This window comes from Oncorhynchus masou, chromosome 28 (genome assembly GCF_036934945.1).
Source record: "Oncorhynchus masou masou isolate Uvic2021 chromosome 28, UVic_Omas_1.1, whole genome shotgun sequence".
NCBI classification, from domain to species: Eukaryota; Metazoa; Chordata; class Actinopteri; order Salmoniformes; family Salmonidae; genus Oncorhynchus; species Oncorhynchus masou.
Window position 1 is genome coordinate 62,235,155 of NC_088239.1, and position 22,630 is coordinate 62,257,784.

A 22,630-nucleotide genomic window follows, 5' to 3' on the forward strand; every position below is an offset into this window, starting at 1 on the left:
GAAACATATATCATATAGCTGGGAGGGAAGCAGAAGGACAGATCATTCAGAAACATATATCATATAGCTGGGAGGGAAGCAGAAGGACGGATCATTCAGAAACATATATCATATGGCTGATACGGAGGCAGAAGGACAGATCATTCAGAAACATATAGCATATGGCTGGGAGGGAGGCAGAAGGACAGATCATTCAGAAACATATATCATATAGCTGGGAGGGAAGCAGAAGGACAGATCATTCAGAAACATATATCATATGGCTGATACGGAGGCAGAAGGACAGATCATTCAGAAACATATAGCATATAGCTGGGAGGGAAGCAGAAGGACGGATCATTCAGAAACATATATCATATGGCTGGGAGGGAGGCAGAAGGACAGATCATTCAGAAACATATATCATATAGCTGGGAGGGAAGCAGAAGGACAGATCATTCAGAAACATATATCATATAGCTGGGAGGGAAGCAGAAGGACAGATCATTCAGAAACATATAGCATATGGCTGGGAGGGAGGCAGAAGGACAGATCATTCAGAAACATATAGCATATGGCTGGGAGGGAGGCAGAAGGACAGATCATTCAGAAACATATAGCATATGGCTGGGAGGGAGGCAGAAGGACCGATCATTCAGAAACATATATCATATATCTGGGAGGGAAGCAGAAGGACAGATCATTCAGAAACATATATAATATAGCTGGGAGGGAAGCAGAAGGACAGATCATTCAGAAACATATATCATATAGCTAGGAGGGAAGCAGAAAGACAGATCATTCAGAAACGTATATCATATGGCTGGGAGGGAGGCAGAAGGACAGATCATTCAGAAACATATATCATATAGCTGGGAGGGAAGCAGAAGGACAGATCATTCAGAAACATATATCATATAGCTGGGAGGGAAGCAGAAGGACGGATCATTCAGAAACATATATCATATAGCTGGGAGGGAAGCAGAAGGACAGATCATTCAGAAACATATATCATATGGCTGGGAGGGAGGCAGAAGGACAGATTATTCAGAAACATATATCATATAGCTGGGAGGGAAGCAGAAGGACAGATCATTCAGAAACATATATCATATAGCTGGGAGGGAAGCAGAAGGACAGATCATTCAGAAACGTATATCATATGGCTGGGAGGGAGGCAGAAGAACAGATCATTCAGAAACATATATCATATAGCTGGGAGGGAAGCAGAAGGTTGGATCATTCAGAAACATATATCATATAGCTGGGAGGGAAGCAGAAGGACAGATCATTCAGAAACATATATCATATAGCTGGGAGGGAAGCAGAATGACAGATCATTCAGAAACATATATCATATGGCTGGGAGGGAGGCAGAAGGACAGATCATTCAGAAACATATATCATATAGCTGGGAGGGAAGCAGAAGGACAGATCATTCAGAAACATATATCATATAGCTGGGAGGGAAGCAGAAGGACGGATCATTCAGAAACATATATCATATAGCTGGGAGGGAAGCAGAAGGACAGATCATTCAGAAACATATATCATATAGCTGGGAGGGAAGCAGAAGGACGGATCATTCAGAAACATATATCATATGGCTGGGAGGGAGGCAGAAGGACAGATCATTCAGAAACATATATCATATAGCTGGGAGGGAAGCAGAAGGACAGATCATTCAGAAACATATATCACATAGCTGGGAGGGAAGCAGAAGGACGGATCATTCAGAAACATATATCATATAGCTGGGAGGGAAGCAGAAGGACAGATCATTCAGAAACATATATCATATAGCTGGGAGGGAGGGAAGCAGAAGGACAGATCATTCTGAAACATATATCATATAGTTGGGAGGGAAGCAGAAGGACAGATCATTCAGAAACATATATCATATAGCTGGGAGGGAAGCAGAAGGACAGATCATTCAGAAACATATATCATATGGCTGGGAGGGAAGCAGAAGGACGGATCATTCAGAAACATATAGCATATGGCTGGGAGGGAAGCATAAGGACGGATCATTCAGAAACATATAGCATATGGCTGGGAGGGAGGCAGAAGGTTGGATCATTCAGAAACATATATCATATGGCTGGGAGGGAGGCAGAAGGACGGATCATTCAGAAACATATAGCATATGGCTGGGAGGGAAGCAGAAGGACGGAGCATTCAGAAACATATAGCATATGGCTGGGAGGGAAGCAGAAGGACGGATCATTCAGAAACATATAGCATATGGCTGGGAGGGAGGCAGAAGGTTGGATCATTCAGAAATATATGGCTGGGAGGGAAGTAGGCAGAAGGTTGGATCATTCAGAAACATATAGCATATGGCTGGGAGGGAAGCAGAAGGACAGATCATTCAGAAACATATAGCATATGGCTGGGAGGGAGGGAGGCAGAAGGTTGGATCATTCAGAAACATACCTCTCTTTGTTTTGAGCCGACATCACCATCGGCTTTGAACAGGGCAGCCGGCTCATGCCAGGGAGGCAACCAGGTTACCAAAAGAACGGAATCACTTTGAACCTGGTACAAACTTCACCCACCCAGTGCCATGGGCCAGCTTAAACAAATTCCCTCCCTATCAGGACAAATATCAAATCAAATCAAATGTTATTTGTAGACCTTACAGTGAAATGAGCAGTTGCTATACCAGGCAGTGATGCAACCAGTCAGGATGCTCTCGATGGTGCAGCTGTAGAACTTTGAGGATCTCAGGACCCATGCCAAATCTTTTCAGTCTCCTGAGGGGGAATAGGCGTTGTCGTACCCTCTTCACGACTATCTTGGTGTGTTTGGACCATTCAAGTTTGTTGTTGATGTGGACACCAAGGAACTTGAAGCTCTCAACCTGCTCCACTACAGCCCCATCGATGAGAATGGGGTCCGTGCTCGGTCCTCCTTTTCCTGTAGTCCACAATCATCTCCTTTGTCTTGATCACATTGTGGCGAGAGGTTGTTGTCCAGGCACCACACTGCATGGTCTGACCTCCTCTCTATAGGCTGTCTCCTCGTTGTCTGTGATCAGGCCTACCACTGTTGTGTCGTTGGCAAACTTAATGATGGTGTTGGAGTCGTGCTTGGCCTTGCAGTCATGGGTGAACAGGGAGTACAAGAGGGGACTGAGCATGCACCCCTGAGGGGCCCCCGTGTTGAGGATCAGCGTGGCAGATTTGTTGTTACCTACCCTTACCACCTGGGGGCAGCCCGTCATGAAGTTCAGGATCCAGTTGCAGAGGGAGGTGTTTAGTCCCAGAGAGAAATAGAGAGATATAAAATCAACACTCAACTAACCAATACTGGTTTATTATTAGTGAGTTGTGTTATGCACTGGATTATCAAAAACATTATCTGGTAACAATTGACAGAAGCAACTCTTAATAGTACACGAGTCCTTCATTGCTTTACAGGGTGATTGGCAAACTGTGCTCAACATTAAAATGGAACTAATCAGCATGTAATAGTCAGTCAACAGAAAAGGCACCATTGAGCAGCTTGAAATGTTGAAAAGGTCAAGTTGTCCAGTTTAGTTCAGTAAGTCACAAAAAGCGTTGTTGCATTCACTGAGCATATATGTATGCATTTTGTAAAACGTGGCACCACATTCATATATCTTCAATTGTTTCACTGTAGTCAATCATTATCCAACAGCACTTTCCATTTAGCTAATTCATTCAATATGCCCTTGTTTATTGTACCACATGAATTGTGCCTTTGAATTGGATCCTATCCAGAACTGTGAGGCTGACCATACATTGACCCTACAGTAGTATCAACTTCGCCAACCGTTAGCGAAATGCCACACTAACACATTCATGATACATCCTCCTTCCAGTTCTGACGTGCTCTCACACACAACACATGCTGCCTCTTTGCTTCTTTCAGACTTTAGACAGGTTGCGTCTCTTGTGGCATCCTATCCCCTACAAAATGCACTGAAGTGAATAGGGTGCTATTTAGGACACACTCTTACAACCACATGGGATCTGTTCGATAGAGACGTTCCATTTACTACAACACAATGCAAGGCTTCTGGTGCTAGCATGAACATTAGCTGCGATAAAGGCACTGCTTTATACTGCACTGTATGGATAAACACACATGAAAAAATATATACTGCATTGATTGGCTTAATGTCATGTGAGTACATCTATTAAGCTCGTTCTAGAGGTAAGTAAAGGCTAATGATTCATTAGTCAAATCAGCTGTGTTTTACAGCTGTCTTGGATGTGCCTGCACATAAGCACCATATAGAATCAGCCTACACACTGTAGTTCACATTTTACCCCTCCCCACACGAATGCCTCGGGGAGGATGGCGACGTTTGCACCCCCTGTCCAGCAGATCTTCATCCTGAGGAAGAGGTGGAGCTACAGTGGTTAGGTCATAAGGCTGATCTCAGGCTTTAGTCTCAAAGGAGAGAGAAAGTGATGCAATACCGAGATAAACCAAGAAGAAACATCGACATTCAAAGCTTCACTGCACTGTGTCAGCAGTCTCCTCCCCCTTAGTGGTGTGTTCGCTGTAGTGATTGGATAGCTCAATGTCTTAGTAGGCACTCCCCACCGCCTCCTGCTATTAGTCTGTGGGGTAGTCGGACTGCTCTGAAATATGGAAGAATGGAAAGAGGGAAGGGAAGAAAGAAAGGTAGTGAGAAGAAGGGAGTTGATAGGGGTAATAAAAGAGTGAGGTACAAGTACAACCAGAGGGAGGAAGGAAGGAGAACGAGAGGGAAGGAGAAGTGTAAGTACAGGAACTGTAACAAAATGCCACTCTAGTCATAGCTGCATATTCATCATCATTTAACTAACCACTTCCGTGGCTCTGCTCTGTGGCAGCATAAACACAACCCATCTCACAGAGCCCAAACAATGTTCAACAATAACAAGGAAGGAGGAAGACAAAAATAAAATGAGATTTTATTTTCCCCAGGACAGCAATGTACTGGAAGCAGTGAGCCAATCCCATGAAAGAGAGACGAGAGGGGGGTCAAAAGCTAGCAGAGCGGCACTAAAAACATAAATATTAAACTACTCCAGCTGTGATGGCAACAGAAAAGTAAACAGCTAACTAGCTACTGGCTCGCAGCCTCTTCCCAGCTGGCAAAATAAAATACTTTTTACATAGTCGTGAAAATGTTGCAGTGAGGTTGTGAAAACAGGATGGCACTTTTGTTGCCAAGCTTAGGTCTCAGAGGTATTGGTATTGTGGTGTCATTTGGTATTGTGGTCTTGTTGTTGCCTACACCTTGATGCCTGTTGGACCTCCATGACCTCCACAGCACTCTGCTGCTCTATGTGCAGATAAGATCAGCAGCCTCACCATCTACCAGAGCAGGTTTGGCCAGCTCGATGCGGGACACGATCTCAGCCAGGTCAGTGAAGGAGGCGTTGGGACAAGTCACAGGTCCCTGCAGGACACATGGGACAGACAGTGCACAGGTATATTTGAATAGGGGCTTCATATAGAAATCATTCAGAACAATCACATTAAAATACACAATTTTACAATGTCTAGTCATATACAGGTATGCAGCACTCCATTAAAAACAGTATCATCAACTCTGTAAATGTCTGCCATTCCATCTCTAATAGTGAGTAAGGCTTTTCTTCATTTTAATACTCCCTACCTGATCCTCTCCCACTCCCTCACTCCCTGATCCTCTTCCTCCCTCACTCCCTGATCCTCTCCCTCACTCCCTGATCCTCCCTCCCTGATCCTCCTCTCCCTCCCTGATACTCTCTCCCTCCCTGATACTCCCTCCCTCCCTGATACTCCCTCCCTGATACTCCCTCCCTCACATTGTTGTTGCTGTGTGTGTTACGAGACTCCTCCTGGTGGTGGTCCTACAGCATGATCTCCACCACTCCACTGCGAATCCACACATCGAACACAGTGTTGCCATGCTGGTAACCCACCTCATGCAGGACACACACATCATTCTCACACACAAACAAAGGCTGAATCTAATGTAGCTAATCTCCGGCTACATCCTTTAAATCCTTTTCACACTTTTGACTAAGGAGGAGGAAAGATAGATGAATGGCGAAGTGTGAAGAAGTGAGGTCTAGAGTAAGAGGGAGAGCAAGAGGAAGCAAAAAAGACACTGAATGACAGACCAACTCCCCATGTCGAAGACAAAGAGTGAGACTCACAAGGATCTTGTCGAACTTGCCAAACTCCAGTGTGCTGTAGCGGTTTGTGGGCGGTCTGATGTACTCGCAGTAGTCACTGCTCTTCACTGATGCACACAACACACGTAGGGCAGCCTCATCTACAGGGGTCAAAGGTCAAATACCACCCTGACAGCTGAACTGTGCTCATACCTCCAGTGTCCTGTTGTTGCGTCCCAAATGACACCCTATTCCTTACAGTGCACTACTTTTGAAAAGAGCAAAAACAGTGCACTAAATAGGGAACAGGGTACAATTTGGGACACATCCTAACTAATCCTATACATTTTGAGTAATTATTTTCAAAAGACGGCTTGTATATTCTTAGTAACCAAAAACAAACTTTCACTCCGATATGAACCCAATATCAAGTCATAGAAATTAATTGCAAATTAGCACAAGCCATTAAAGGTGTATTAATTAAATATATTTTGGTTTACACAGCACCTGAGGCTGTAGTCCTATACAGTGCTGTGAGAGAGGCTCACATTCACTTTCTCTGCCAGTTAGTCCCAAGACTAACTCCAGCTGTGCTGTGAAGGTGTCTCGTCCTCACCAATCTGCTTGCCCTTGAACACTGTAAATGCTGGAGTTGAAGTCAGCGCCAGAGAACGTAGAAGTGATGGGGTAGGTCAGGTCCAACACCTTTTTAAAATCTGATGTCATGTCCTGCAACATACCATCAAAAAGACTGGAAACAAATCGATGAGAACCCTTATAATTCACCTTTAATTTTATCACTTTGTCCCATTGAAGTCACAAGACTTCTTAGACCATCCTGGCCAAAATGTAAACACTTACCAATAGGCAACAGTTAAAGGTTGAGTGAAGATCAAATTCATATTTCTACATTTGTCTTTCCTGGATTCCTTGCATCCTCCCTCCTTGCCTCCTTTTCAAGGTATTTTGGACAAAAAAATCCAATCTCCTTCGCCTTTGACTTTTTCTTCCAATGCATTTTGAGAAGGAGGCGAGGATGGAGGACGCAACGAATTGAGGAAAGAAAAACTGAGAAAGAGACTAGATGAGGTGTTGTGGTTCTTCTCACCATGGCCCACTCTCATGCCCTCTTTCACATGTGGCTGTGGTCCTCTGTGTACAGCGCCCCCATCAGGGAGCCAATGGAAACGCCACCCACCAGGTCCACAGGGATCCCTGCCTCATTCAGAGCAGAGCGAGAGAGACTCCCTCATCAAACTTAAAGGAATGTGGATTGACGTAATGACTCGGCTTTCATCATGTTGGTGGTTCTGATGACTAGCCAGTCTCTGCAGTGTTCCCTGTATCTGGCAGGTGTAAAAACAGATTGCAGTGCAGATGTTTTGAAATGGTTTCACACAACAGACTCATCTCCACTTATGTTCACTGTTAGTGATTGTAACTGCCAAGTTGACATCTTGTTTTACATCACCACATATGTCAAAACTAGTACCACACCACTTCCGGCGCCGACAGAGATGGCCGCCTCGCTTCGCGTTCCTAGGAAACTATGCAGTTTTTTGTTATTTCTTACATTAGTACCCCAGGTCATCTTAGGTTTCATTACATACAGTCGAGAAGAACTACTGAATATAAGATCAGCGTCAACTCACCATCAGTACGACCAAGAATATAACTTTCGCAAAGCGAATCCTGTGTTCTGCCTTTCAACCAGGACAATGGAATGGATCCCAGCTGGCGACCCAAAAAAACGACTTCGTAAAAGAGGGAAACGAGGCGGTCTTCTGGTCAGACTACGTAGACGGGCACATCGTGCCCCACTTCCTAGCATTCTTCTCGCCAATGTCCAGTCTCTTGACAACAAGGTTGATGAAATCCGAGCAAGGGTAGCATTCCAGAGGGACATCAGAGACTGTAACGTTCTTTGCTTCACGGAAACATGGCTCACTGGAGTGATGCTCTCGGTTTCTCCACGCATCGCGCCGACAGAAACAAACACCTTTCTGGTAAGAAGAGGGGCGGGGACGTATGCCTTATGGCTAACGAGACATGGTGTGATCACAGAAACATACAGGAACTCAAATCCTTCTGTTCACCTGATTTAGAATTCCTTACAATCAAATGCAGACCGCATTATCTACCAAGAGAATTCTCTTCGATTATAATCACAGCCGCATACATTCCCCCCCAAGCAGACACATCGATGGCTCTGAACAAAGTTTATTTGACTCTTTGCAAACTGGAATCCATACATCCTGAGGCTGCATTCATTGTAGCTGGGGATTTTAACAAGGCTAATCTGAAAACAAGACTCCCTAAAATGTATCTGTCCAACGCTGGTCCGACCAAGCTGATTCCACACTCCAAGACTGCTTCCATCACGTGGACTGGGACATGTTTCGTATTGCGTCAGGCAACAACATTGACGAATACGCTGATTCGGTGTGCGAGTTCAATAGAACGTGCGTTGAAGATGTCGTTCCCATAGCAACGATTAAAACATTCCCTAACCAGAAACCGTGGATTGATGGCAGCATTCGCGTGAATCTGAAAGCGCGAACCACTGCTTTTAATCAGGGCAAGGTGACTGGTAATATGACTGAATACAAACAGTGCAGCTATTCCCTCCGTAAGGCTATCAAACAAGCCAAGCGTCAGTATAGAGACAAAGTAGAATCTCAATTCAACGGCTCAGACACAAGAGGTATGTGGCAGGGTCTACAGTCAATCACGGACTATAAGAATAAATCCAGCACAGTCACGGACCAGGATGTCTTGCTCCCAGGCAGACTAAATAACTTTTTTGCTCGCTTTGAGGACAATACAGTGCCACTGACACGGCCTGCAACGGAAACATGCGGTCTCTCCTTCACTGCAGCCGAGGTGAGTAAAACATTTAAAAGTGTTAACCCTCGCAAGGCTGCAGGCCCAGACGGCATCCCCAGCCGCGCCCTCAGAGCATGCGCAGACCAGCTGGCTGGTGTGTTTACGGACATATTCAATCAATCCCTATACCAGTCTGCTGTTCCCACATGCTTCAAGAGGGCCACCATTGTTCATGTTCCCAAGAAAGCTAAGGTAACTGAGCTAAACGACTACCGCCCCGTAGCACTCACTTCCGTCATCATGAAGTGCTTTGAGAGACTAGTCAAGGACCATATCACCTCCACCCTACCTGACACCCTAGACCCACTCCAATTTGCTTACCGCCCAAATAGGTCCACAGACGACGCAATCTCAACCACACTGCACACTCCCTAACCTATCTGGACAAGAGGAATACCTATGTGAGAATGCTGTTCATCGACAACAGCTCGGCATTTAACACCATAGTACCTTCCAAGCTCGTCATCAAGCTCGAGACCCTGGGTCTCGACCCCGCCCTGTGCAACTGGGTACTGGACTTCCTGACAGGCCGCCCCCAGGTGGTGAGGGTAGGGAACAACATCTCCACCCCGCTAATCCTCAACACTGGGGCCCCACAAGGGTGCGTTCTGAGCCCTCTCCTGTACTCCCTGTTCACCCACGACTGCGCGGCAACGCACGCCTCCAACTCAATCATCAAGTTTGCGGACGACACAACAGTGGTAGGCTTGATTACCAACAACGACGAGACGGCCTACAGGGAGGAGGTGAAGGCCCTCGGAGTGTGGTGTCAAGACAATAACCTCACACTCAACGTCAACAAAACTAAGGAGATGATTGTGGACTTCAGGAAACAGCAGAGGGAACACCCCCCTATCCACATCGATGGAACAGTAGTGGAGAGGGTAGTAAGTTTTAAGTTCCTCGGCATACACATCACAGACAAACTGAATTGGTCCACCCACACAGACAGCATCGTGAAGTAGGCGCAGCAGCGCCTCTTCAACCTCAGGAGGCTGAAGAAATTCGGCTTGTCACCAAAAGCACTCACAAACTTCTACAGATGCACAATCGAGAGCATCCTGGCGGGCTGTATCACCGCCTGGTATGGCAACTGCTCCGCCCACAACCGTAAGGCTCTCCGAGGGTAGTGAGGTCTGCACAACGTATCACCGGGGGCAAACTACCTGCCCTCCAGGACACCTACACCACCTGATGTTACAGGAAGGCCACAAAGATCATCAAGGACAACACCCACCTGAGCCACTGCCTGTTCACCCCGCTATCATCCAGAAGGCGAGGTCAGTACAGGTGCATCAAAGCTGGGACCGAGAGACTGAAAAACTGCTTCTATCTCAAGGCCATCAGACTGTTAAACAGCAACCACTAACATTGAGTGGCTGCTGCCAACACACTGACTCAACTCCAGCCACTTCAATAATGGGAATTGATGAGAAAGGATGTCAAATATATCACTAGCCACTTTAAACAATGATACCTAATATAATGTTTACATACCCTACATTATTCATCTCATATGTATATGTATTTACTGTACTCTATCATCTACTGCATCCTTATGTAAAACATGTATCACTAGCCACTTTAACTATGCCACTTTGTTTACATACTCATCTCACATGTATATACTGTACTCGATACCATCTACTGTATCTTGCCTATGCTGCTCTGCACCATCACTCATTCATATCTTTATGTACATATTCTTTATCCCTTTACACAGTGTATAAGAAATTAGTTTTGGAATTGTTAGTTAGATTACTTGTTGGTTATTACTGCATTGTCGGAACTGGAAGCACAAGCATTTCGCTACACTCGCATTAACATCTGCTAACCATGTGTATGTGACAAATAAAATTTGATTGGATTTTGATTTGATTCACAAGGGGAACAAGACACATAGTTCAAGGCATTTAACAAAACACAAGAGAGAGAGAGAGACAAGAGGAACCAACATCTCCTGAACAAAACACAAAAACAGCACAAACAGAAGGAGAAGAGAGAGGAGAGACATGAGAACAAGATCAAATTAAAAGAGCGAGAAATTACATGTGGAAGCAGTCAGTGATTTGAGTGCATCATGGTATGACTTCACAGAAATGACTAGTGACTATATTTAGTGATGTCAGTGATGTAGAAATCGGAGATCAGGTGTCATTGGGTCGTACCTGTCTCCTCCTCCCCCATATGAGGGCGATGGCATTTCCGGTCAGCACCCTGGGCAGACATGAAAAGTCTGAATGGCGGTCAGCTGTCTTTTGGAACACAAGCGGGTACATCTCTATCTGCAGAGGAGAGACAGACACTCAGAAGAGCTTAACACACTACTTCCTGAGTGGTTGGACACTAGAAATAACAGTGGGGTTATCTGGCAATTCTAACTTGGTTATAGTTGGTGTCTGATTGTGCAGTTTTGGCAGATCAGATGTGTGTGTTTGCGTGCGTGCCTGTGCATGCCAGTTTGGGCAGGCTCCTCTTGTAGTAGACACTGCATGGGCAGGAGAGGTGCAGGTGTCTGGAGATCCAGCTCCTCATGTTGAGCCACTCCACAGTGCCCTGGGGTGGTGGGCCATCCTCCCTGTCTAACAACACCAGCTGCTTCTGGGCCCTCACCGCACTGCCCTCCAGCATCTGCTCCAACTACAGGGTCAAAGAGAAAAGGTCAACTAGAGAATAAAAGGTCATTGAGAGGTCAGACAAAGGGAAGTAGGGCACAGTTTGTCTAAAACTATACAAACAGGCGTATAATACATACAACAGCCTGTATGTCCATTTCTGTATATGAGAATAACATTCAACGGGCATAGTAGGCACATAATAGGCACATAATACAGGGCATTCAGAAAGTATTCAGACCTCTTCCATTTTCCACATTTTGTTACGTTACAGCCTTATTCTAAAATAGATGAAATACATTACAGCCTAATTCTAAAATAGATACAATATCTTTTCCCCCTCAATCTACACACAATATCACATAATGACAATGCAAAAACAAGTTTAGACATTTAGCAAATATATAAAATTTAAAAAACAGAAAACGTTATTTACGTAAGAATTCAGACCCATTGCTATGAGACTCGAAATTGAGCTCAGGTGCATCCTGTTTCCATTGATCATCCTTGAGAGTCCACCTTTGGTAAATTCAATTAATTGGACAAGATTTGGAAAGGCACACACCTGTCTATATAAGGTCCGACAGTTGACAGTGCATGTCAGAGAAAAAAACAAGCCATGAGGTGGAAGGAATTGTCCGTCGAGCTCCGAGACAGGATTATGTCGAGGCACAGATCTGGGAAAGGGTAGCAAAAAATGACCTATGCATTGAAGGTCCCCAAGAACACAGTGGCCTCCATCATTCTTAAATGGAAGAAGTTTGGAACCACCAAGATTCTTACTAGAGCTGGACGCCCGGCCAAAATGAGCAATCGGGGAAGAAGGGTCTTGGTCAGGGAGGTGACCAAGAAACAGATGGTCGCTCTGACGGTTCTCCAGAGTTCCTTTGTGGAGATTGGAGAATCTTACAGAAGGACAATCATCTCTGCAGCACTCCACCAATCAGGACTTTATGGTAGAGTGGCCAGACAGAAGCCACTCCTCAGTAAAAGGCACATGACAGCCCGCTTGGAGGTCGCCAAAAGTCATCGAAAGAACTCTGACCATAAGAAATAAGATTCTCTGATCTGATGAAACCAAGATTGAACTATTTAGCATGTAGATGATATAGAGTACAGTATATACATATGAAATGAGTAATGTAGGGTATGTGAACATTATATTAAGTGGCATTGTTTAAAGTGGCTACATCAATTCCCATCCATTTCCATTATTAAAGTGGCTGGAGTTGAGTCAGTGTGTTGGCAGCAGCCACTCAATGTTAGTGGTGGCTGTTTAACAGTCTGCTGGCCTTGAGATAGGAGCTGTTTTTCAGTCTCTCGGTCCTTACTTTGATGCACCTGTACTGACCTCGCCTTCTGGATGATAGCGGGGTGAACAGGCAGTGGCTTGGGTGGTTGTTGTCCTTGATGATCTTTATGGCCTTCCTGTGACATTGGGTGGTGTAGGTGTCCTGGAGGGCAGGTAGTTTGCCTCCGGTGATGCGTTGTACAGACCTCACTACACTCTGGAGAGCCTTACGGCTGTGGGCGGAGCAGTTGCCGTACCAGGTGGTGATACAGCCCGACTGGATGCTCTCGATTGTGCATCTGTACAAGTTTGAGAGTGCTTTTGGTGACAAGCCAAATTTCTTCAGCCTCCTGAGGTTGAAGAGGCGCTGCTGCGCCTACTTCACGACGCTGTCTGTGTGGGTGAACCAATTCAGTTTGTCCGTGATGTGTACGCCGAGGAACTTAAAACTTACTACACTCTCCACTCCCGTCGATGTGGATAGGGGGGTGCTCCCTCTGCTGTTTCCTGAAGTCCACAATCATCTCCTTTGTTTTGTTGACGTTGAGTGTGAGGTTATTTTCCTGACACCACACTCCGAGGGCCCTCACCTCCTCCCTGTAGGCTGTCTCGTCGTTGTTGGTAATCAAGCCTACCACTATAGTGTCGTCCGCAAACTTGATGATTGAGTTGGAGGCGTGCATTGCCACGCAGTCGTGGGTGAACAGGGAGTACAGGAGAGGGCTCAGAACGCACCCTTGTGGGGCCCCAGTGTTGAGGATCAGCGGGGAGGAGATGTTGTTACCTACCCTCACCACCTGGGGGCGGCCCGTCAGGAAGTCCAGTACCCAGTTGCACAGGGTGGGGTCGAGACTAGGGTCTCGAGCTTAATAACGAGTTTGGAGGGTACTATGGTGTTAAATGCTGAGCTGTTGTCAATGAACACCATTCTCACATAGGTATTTCTCTTGTCCAGATGGGTTAGGGCAGTGTGTAGTGTGGTTGCGTCGTGTGTGGACCTGTTGGGGCGGTAAGCAAATTGGAGTGGGTCTAGGGTGTCAGGTAGGGTGGAGGTGATATGGTCCTTGACGAGTCTCTCAAAGCACTTCATGATGACGGAAGTGAGTGCTTCGGGGCGGTAGTCATTCAGCTCAGTTACCTTAGCTTTCTTGGGAACAGGAACAATGGTGGCCCTTTTGAAGCATGTGGGAACAGCAGACTGGGATAAGGATTGATTGAATATGTCCGTAAACACACCAGCCAGCTGGTCTACGCATGCTCTGAGGACGTGGCTGGGGATGCCGTCTGGGCCTGCAGCCTTTCAAGGGTTAACACGTTTAAATGTTTTACTCACGTAGGCTGCAGTGAAGGAGAGTCTGCAGGTTTTGGTAGCAGGCCATGTCAGTGCCACTGTATTGTCCTTAAAGCGGGCAAAAAAAGTTATTTAGTCTGTCTGGGAGCAAGACATCCTGGTCTGCGACGGGGCTGGTTTTCTTTTTGTAATCCGTGATTGACTGTAGACCCTGCCACATACCTGTTGTGTCTGAGCCATTGAATTGCGACTCTACTTTGTCTCTATACTGATGCTTAGTTTGTTTGATTGCCTTGCGGAGGGAATAGCTACACTGTTTGTATTCGGTCATGTTTCCAGTCACCTTGTCCTGGTTAAAAGCAGTGGTTCGTGCTTTCAGTTTCGCGCGAATGCTGCCATCAATCCACGGTTTCTGGTTTGGGAATGTTTTAATTGTTGCTGTGGGTATAACATAGTCAATGCACTTTCTAATGAACTGGCTCACCGAATCAGGGTATTCGTCTATGTTGTTGTTGGACGCAATGCGGAACATATCCCAATCCACGTGATTGAAGCAGTCTTGAAGCGTGGAATCAGATTGGTCGGACCAGCGTTGAACAGACCTGAGCGCGGAAGCTTCTTGTTTTAGTCTGTCTGTAGGCTGGAAGCAACAAAATGGAGTTGTGGTCAGCTTTTCCAGATGGAGGGCGGAGGAGGGCCTTATATGCGTCACGGAAGTTAGAATAACAATGATCCAGGGTTTTACCAGCCCTGGTTGCGCAATCGATATGCTGATAGAATTTAGGGAGTCACAGTCTCTGAATGTCCTTGAGTGGCCCAGCCAAAACCCGGACTTGAACCCGATCAAACATTTCTGCAGATACCTGAAATTAGCTGTACAGCAACTCTCCCCATCCAACCTGACAGAGCTTGAGAGGATCTGCAGAGAAGAATGGGAGAATCTCCTCAAATACAGGTGTACCAAGCATGTGGTGTCATACCCAAGAACACTCAAGGCTGTAATCACTGCCAACGGTGCTTCCACAAAGTACTGAGCAAAGGGTCTGAATACTTATGTAAATCTGATATAAACCTGTTTTTGCTTTGTCATTATGGGTTATTGTGTGTAGATTGAGAGGGAAAAAACCTATATAATCAATTTTAGAATAAGGCTGTAACGTAACAAAATGTGGAAAAATTCAAGGGGTCTGAATACTTTCCGAATGTACTGTTTATAGGCACACTTTATGCAGAAAAACCTTTTGAACCACAGTAAAAGCTACAGTAGCAGTTAGGCAGAGAAGAGACTATTACACAATAATATCGAGCCACTTGAGTCTGTCTGTGTGTGGTTGGTATTTTTCTCCATCTCAGTCGATATCATATCAGGGATAAGTGGTCAGTGAGGTCGACCCTGCCACCAAGCCCCACACTGTATGATCAGTTCTTTAGCACAAGGTCTCAATCTGTGTCTCAAATTACACCCTATTCCCTACATAGTGAACTACTTTTAACCAGTGCCTTTAGGGTTATGGTGAAAAGTAGTACACTATGTGTGAAATAGGGTGCCATTTGGGATGGAAACCCAGTGTTTGAGCTGATGAGGGAGGGTGAAGAAATACAATCAACGAGAAGCTATGACTCATTCTGCTGCTTGAGCAAATATTGATCTCTCCAGTTCAGTCTACGCTTCCATTCTTTTCCTTTTTTCTTTCAATACTTTTTCCCCTTCGCCAATTATTTATCATCCACCTGACCGATTTAGACCCCTTTTCCCTTCCCCCCACAACCCACTCTACCTTTTCATTCTCTCCCTTTCACCACCCCCACTTCTCTGAGATTGAGAAATATACCATGCATTGTAGCTTTGTCCATTGAGCCTGTTGAAACCTACATCAAACACATGATTAAAGAAGCTAATGATCTGCACTAAACTTAATTCCACATCAGGGGCTTTCTCTGCCAAGCTCCATGCTAACCTCTCCCCAAGCACCATGCTAGCACGCTAAGCTAGCTAACCTCTCCCCAAGCACCATGCTAATACGCTAAGCTAGCTAACCTCTCCCCAAGCACCATGCTAATACGCTAAGCTAGCTAACCTCTCCCCAAGCACCATGCTTACTTGCTAAGCTAGCTAACCTCTTCTAAAGCCAATGCTAGTTTTGCAATGAAACTATTGTTTCTATTGGACAAATTCAGGTAGGTTATTTCCTGTTTTGTTTGTTTGTCTGTCTCTTGCTCACTGTCTGCCATTATGTCCATCTCTGTCAGTCTGTCAGTCTGTCAGACAAACATAACGACACAGAGAGCTTCCTACCTGAATTTGTCCAATAGAAACGCTTGTTTTAATTGCAAAGCGATTTCTGTTACTGAACGTTTTGCAACTCTTTGCTACGTTGTGCACTAATGACTCTACTTATGACTCTTCTAGGCCAGGGTGTCCCAAACTCGGTCCTGGGGCCCCACCTGGGTGTACATTTAATGTTTTGCCCTAGCACTACACAAATGATCAAAGCTTGATGAGGAGTTGGTTATTTGAATTAGCTGTGTAGTGCTAGAGTAAAAATCTATGGAGAGTTAATACTGCTGAACTGCACTGTCCAGACAGCCTTGAAGTGACATGATGAAGAAAGGAGAATTGTGTATGTGTGTGTGCACATGCAAGGTGTGTGTGCAAGGTATGTGTGTACGTGCATTCGTAAAGTATTCAGACCCCTGGACTTTTCCCACATTTTGTTACATTACAGCCTTATTCTGAAATGGATTATATCGTTTTTTCCCTAATCAATCTACACGCAATAGCCCAAAATGACAAAGCAAAAACAGGTTTAGAAATGTGTGTATATTTATAAAGAATTTAAAACTGAAAGATTACATTTACATAAGTATTCAGAACCTGCTCCCTTTTCCCTCTCTCGCACTCAGAGGCTGCATGACAGTGAACTGGCAAAGTCTACACAGGCTGGTCTGTGCTCTTGGTTATAACAGGCGATGAAATGATACAATGTATCAACTTTGCTCGTGCTGCTCCAATGTAACAAATGTACAAATCTAACAGAAAACTCATCAGGGTCTGCATCCCCACTCACCATCACAGCTAAATTATATTTTAAACTAATGGATGAAAAGATGCGCATGAAGAGTGGACAGAGAAAACCTGGGTGAGTGACGGCTGGAACAGGATGTGGAGAGAACCAGGTGAGTGAGGGCTGGAAGAGGATGTGGAGAGAACCAGGTGAGTGAGGGCTGGAAGAGGATGTGGAGAGAACCAGGTGAGTGAGGGCCGGTAGGGGATGCGGAGAGAACCAGGTGAGTGAGGGCCGGTAGGGGATGCGGAGAGAACCAGGTGAGTGAGGGCCGGTAGGGGATGCGGAGAGAACCAGGTGAGTGAGGGCCGGTAGGGGATGCGGAGAGAACCAGGTGAGTGAGGGCCGGTAGGGGATGCGGAGAGAACCAGGTGAGTGAGGGCCGGTAGGGGATGCGGAGAGAACCAGGTGAGTGAGGGCCGGTAGGGGATGCGGAGAGAACCAGGTGAGTGAGGGCCGGTAGGGGATGCGGAGAGAACCAGGTGAGTGAGGGCCGGTAGGGGATGCGGAGAGAACCAGGTGAGTGAGGGCCGGTAGGGGATGCGGAGAGAACCAGGTGAGTGAGGGCCGGTAGGGGATGCGGAGAGAACCAGGTGAGTGAGGGCCGGTAGGGGATGCGGAGAGAACCAGGTGAGTGAGGGCCGGTAGGGGATGCGGAGAGAACCAGGTGAGTGAGGGCCGGTAGGGGATGCGGAGAGAACCAGGTGAGTGAGGGCCGGTAGGGGATGCGGAGAGAACCAGGTGAGTGAGGGCCGGTAGGGGATGCGGAGAGAACCAGGTGAGTGAGGGCCGGTAGGGGATGCGGAGAGAACCAGGTGAGTGAGGGCCGGTAGGGGATGCGGAGAGAACCAGGTGAGTGAGGGCCGGTAGGGGATGCGGAGAGAACCAGGTGAGTGAGGGCCGGTAGGGGATGCGGAGAGAACCAGGTGAGTGAGGGCTGGTAGTGGATGTGGCTGGCTGATTACAGCTGCCACATGTAAAATGCACGAAGTGCATGAAAGTGAAGTTAATATTATTGGATCTGCTTAAATTCAACAGAACTTTTAAACAAAACTGACTTCATAAACATTTTATAACAGACGCCAGAAGATTCATACGGTGTTCTAAAATGTTGCTATCATGACGTTTGGCACCGTGATATTACTGTGGTCCCGATATACCGTGCAACACTAATTCGATTACCATATATACTACGTACATATTACTGTATATTATACGCCTATATGGTACTCCCTGTCTGAAACTGCTCACCTCAGCTTGATGATGCCCAGCAGGTCTGGACGATGGCGCTGACCTTGCTGGGGTGGACGTTGTCAGAGCATCCCTCACTGTCTGTGTAGTGGAACACCGCCAAGGGTGTGTGCTGCATGGTCACACTCTTCTTCAGGATGGACTGGAGGACAGATGGGAGGACAGAGAGGGAAGGGGGGTGATTCAGACATTAGTGAGGCAGACGCAGGCCCAGAGGCAAAGGTATTGGTGACCCAAATGGCACCCTATTTCCTATATGGCATGTAGGGTATAGTGTTTCATTTGGGTCACACAGAGAGGTGTAAAGGAGAGGGAATGGAGGAAGAACGGAGGCTCACCTTATAAATGACAGGGCTGGAGGGGTGTTTGTCTACGGTGAATCTGGCCCGGGGGGGGGGGGGGGGTTTGGAGACAGGGTCCTCCTGAAAGTGGGGTCCGTGTGGGATCCTGACCAGACTCCCCTCTCATACAACCCTGTGTGGGGCGTGTCAGATGGAGCGGAGAAAAAGTATTGTCCAAAATGACAGCCAATTCCCTATATAGTGCACTACTTTTGACAACAGCCCTATGGCCAAATGTAGTGCACTATAAAGGGAATAGGGTGCCATTTGGGACGAGACTATATTTCCACTCCATCTGATGTCCAGAATACTGAGTAGGCTATGAAACTGTCCCCCGGGAGCACGTCCTTTCACAACCGGCTCTATACCATCCTGTACCGCACACAGAAAGCTAAATTCCCCTGTGCACGGAATGACTCATAAAAATGTCAGTGGATGCTGGTGTTAGGGTTAAGGCTAGCTCTGAGCATGTGTACACTGGGTTTATTGGTGTATTCCCAGCAGGTATTCTAGCATGGTCTTCTGTCTTCGTGGATGCAGTGTTACAGATGTCCGTCCTGGACCACGTAGATTCTATTGTAATCATCTCCCAGCCGGAACAGCCCCTCCCCTTCATGTAGCTCCACAAGACCATGTGACAACACAGCTCCAGGAACTTTTCAAAGTGGCCAAGCACCCTGAGAGCAGAGGGAGACAACATAGAGTTAGACAGAGAACACACACACTGCTACTGGTGTGTGAGAGTGGAGAGTGGAGTTCTGCACGTCAAACTCAGTCAGGTCGGCCTCCAGTAGGGATGGAGGTTGCTCCTTGGGCTGAAGGGTGGGAAGCTCCTTCATAAGGATATGCAGGATCCTAGAACATACACACACATTAGATGGCATAGACTAATGCGCCCTTCTTAAATTAAATTTCCTCTTTTCTGAGTAGTGGTGTGACAGCATCTAAAGATGGTAGCCTACCTGTGAGCTATACTCAGGACTTTGGGTCTCTTCCGAGGGCACTGCTTGGACACTCGAGGTAGAGGACAGAGGGGAGGACAGGGTCTGGACCTGTAAGTAACCGAGAGAGACAGAGAGGGAATCCATGGAAGGAAGGGGAAGAAGGGATGAGTTACGAAAGGCACAAAATGCTACTTTGCTCTGCGTTCTAGATGGGAAACACGTAACTAACATTTCTTATCATCAGAATACAAATCACAGGAGATTCACACTCAATTCCAAGAATTGATATGTAATATTCTGAAATTATAAAGACGTCAGAAATTCATTTCAATTCAAAAGAATGGGAATAAGGATAGGCATGCTAAACTCCAGGGCCTCTATTCATAAAGTGTTTCAGAAAATAAATAATTGCTGATTTAGGATCAGGTCCCCATGACCATATAATCTTATTCATTTGAATTGAAATGTTTAACTAATCCTAGATCAGCCCTCCTACTCCGAGGCACTTTATGAGTACGGGCCCTGCTAAATAATGCATGGAATGGAGATGAGTGACTTGGTGAAGAGTCTCTTCCATTTCCCAAGTAAAAGGTAGTATTGTAGTGAATTCAGGAGGAAACCTCGACTGAGACTCAATCCCAGGTCCAGTGACTGTCAACCTAACACCTTATGCCAGGAGATCTGGCCCTCTTGACGAGCTCGCAGGGTCTTGGGTTAAGGTCGCTACAGTATGCATACCTTTCTGTCAGTAGGTTGGTAAGTAGGAGAGTGAACAGATTTGTATCCCAAATGGCACCCTATTCATTGGTGCACTACTTTTGACCAGAGCCTTATGGGACCAGGTCAAAAGTAGTGGCACTGTAAAGGGACTAGGGTGCCATACGGAACACATTTTAAGAATTACTAACCTTCCTCATTATCTTCCTGCCGTAGAAGAGCACCTTGTCTCTCTTCCTGAAGCGACAGAGGGGAACAGCCTGCTGTCCACCTTCCAACACAGACATAACATGCTATCAACATAGAAAACACTGTTTTTGTGAGCAATAGTGGCTAGTAAACAGAGTGCAAAATACAACTAGGCCTATATAGTATACAGCACAGATGTAATGAATGTCCAGTGAACAAGGATTCTCTGTTCAGGACCAACAGTTATTATTCACCAATGCTGGTATGGTCAAATTTCGCTCATTGTCCCAATATGTTTTCAGTGTGTATAATGTCAAGTTCAATATCAACTGTGTTCTTGGTCCACATGCTTGTCCCATGAAGCAGGGAGGAAGAGGATGGTGAGGGCCCTCGGAGTGTGGTGTCAGGAAAATAACCTCACACTCAACGTCAACAAAACTAAGAAGATGATTGTGGACTTCAGGAAACAGCAGAGGGAACACCCCCCTATCCACATCGATGGAACAGTAGTGGAGAGGGTAGTAAGTTTTAAGTTCCTCGGCATACACATCACAGACAAACTGAATTGGTCCACTCACACAGACAGCATCGTGAAGAAGGCGCAGCAGCGCCTCTTCAACCTCAGGAGGCTGAAGAAATTCGGCTTGTCACCAAAAGCACTCACAAACTTCTACAGATGCACAATCGAGAGCATCCTGGCGGGCTGTATCACCGCCTGGTACGGCAACTGCTCCGCCCACAACCGTAAGTCTCTCCATAGTGAGTCTCTCCATAGTGAGGTCTGTACAACGCATCACTGGAGGCAAACTACCTGCCCTCCAGGACACCTACACCACCCGATGTCACAGGAAGGCCATAAAGATCATCAAGGACAACAACCACCCGAGCCACTGCCTGTTCACCCCGCTATCATCCAGAAGGCGAGGTCAGTACAGGTGCATCAAAGCTGGGACCGAGAGACTGAAAAACAGCTTCTATCTCAAGGCCATCAGACTGTTAAACAGCAACCATTAACATTGAGTGGCTGCTGCCAACACACTGACTCAACTCCAGCCACTTTAATAATGGGAATTGATGGGAAATGATGTAAAATATATCACTAGCCACTTTAAACAATGATACCTAATATAATGTTTACATACCCTACATTATTCATCTCATATGTATACGTATATACTGTACTCTATCATCTACTGCATCCTTATGCAATACATGTATCACTAGCCACTTTAAACTATGCCACTTTGTTTACATACTCATCTCATATGTATATACTGTACTCGATACCATCTACTGTATCTTGCCTATGCTGCTCTGCACCATCACTCATTCATATATCTTTATGTACATATTCTTTATCCCCTTACACTGTGTATAAGAAATTAGTTTTGGAATTGTTAGTTAGATTACTTGTTGGTTATTACTGCATTGTCGGAACTAGAAGCACAAGCATTTCGCTACACTCGCATTAACATCTGCTAACCATGTGTATGTGACAAATAAAATTTGATTTAATTTGATTTGGATGACTGTATATTCTATAGATAAAGAGCACTACAATGCCAATTAAAGACTGCCACCACAACCCCGATCAGCACGACAGACAACTGGACAACAAAACAGGGTAATTACCATGAAGCTACATTAAATTACAGTGTTCTATTCAATTCGCTTTTGCGCAATTTCTTGTCCAATATGAACTAGTTGAAAAAAACATTTTCTCCTGGCTGTCCCACCACCAATTTACATCACTAGCCAATCAATGTGTCCCTGATCTGTTTCACCTGTCCTTGTGATTGTCTCCACCCCCTCCAGGTGTCGCTTATTTTCCCCAGTGAATTTATCCCTGTGTTTCCTCTCTCTGTGCCAGTTTGTCTTGTATGTTTTCAAGTCAACCAGCGGTTTTCCCGTTCTCCTGCTTTTGCATTCTCCTTTT

At 45.9% G+C, this 22,630-nt stretch overlaps 2 long non-coding RNA genes and 1 pseudogene across 2 annotated transcripts; all 3 read right to left on the bottom strand.

The window, feature by feature from the left end:
- Positions 1 to 3,319: 3,319 nt before the first annotated feature.
- On the bottom strand, positions 3,320 to 11,272 carry LOC135518043 (uncharacterized). Its single transcript, XR_010452108.1, has 7 exons — positions 11,159 to 11,272; positions 7,213 to 7,450; positions 6,721 to 6,833; positions 6,147 to 6,265; positions 5,314 to 5,401; positions 4,431 to 4,595; positions 3,320 to 4,344 (listed from the first exon to the last, which is right to left on the bottom strand). It is a non-coding gene; the product is annotated as an uncharacterized LOC135518043 (long non-coding RNA).
- A 175-nt stretch (positions 11,273 to 11,447) lies between these two features.
- On the bottom strand, positions 11,448 to 18,935 carry LOC135518044 (uncharacterized). Its single transcript, XR_010452109.1, has 3 exons — positions 18,842 to 18,935; positions 18,504 to 18,645; positions 11,448 to 11,630 (listed from the first exon to the last, which is right to left on the bottom strand). It is a non-coding gene; the product is annotated as an uncharacterized LOC135518044 (long non-coding RNA).
- Positions 18,936 to 19,077: 142 nt separating this feature from the next.
- LOC135518040 (patatin-like phospholipase domain-containing protein 7) lies at positions 19,078 to 20,793 on the bottom strand (annotated as a pseudogene).
- Positions 20,794 to 22,630: the final 1,837 nt, after the last annotated feature.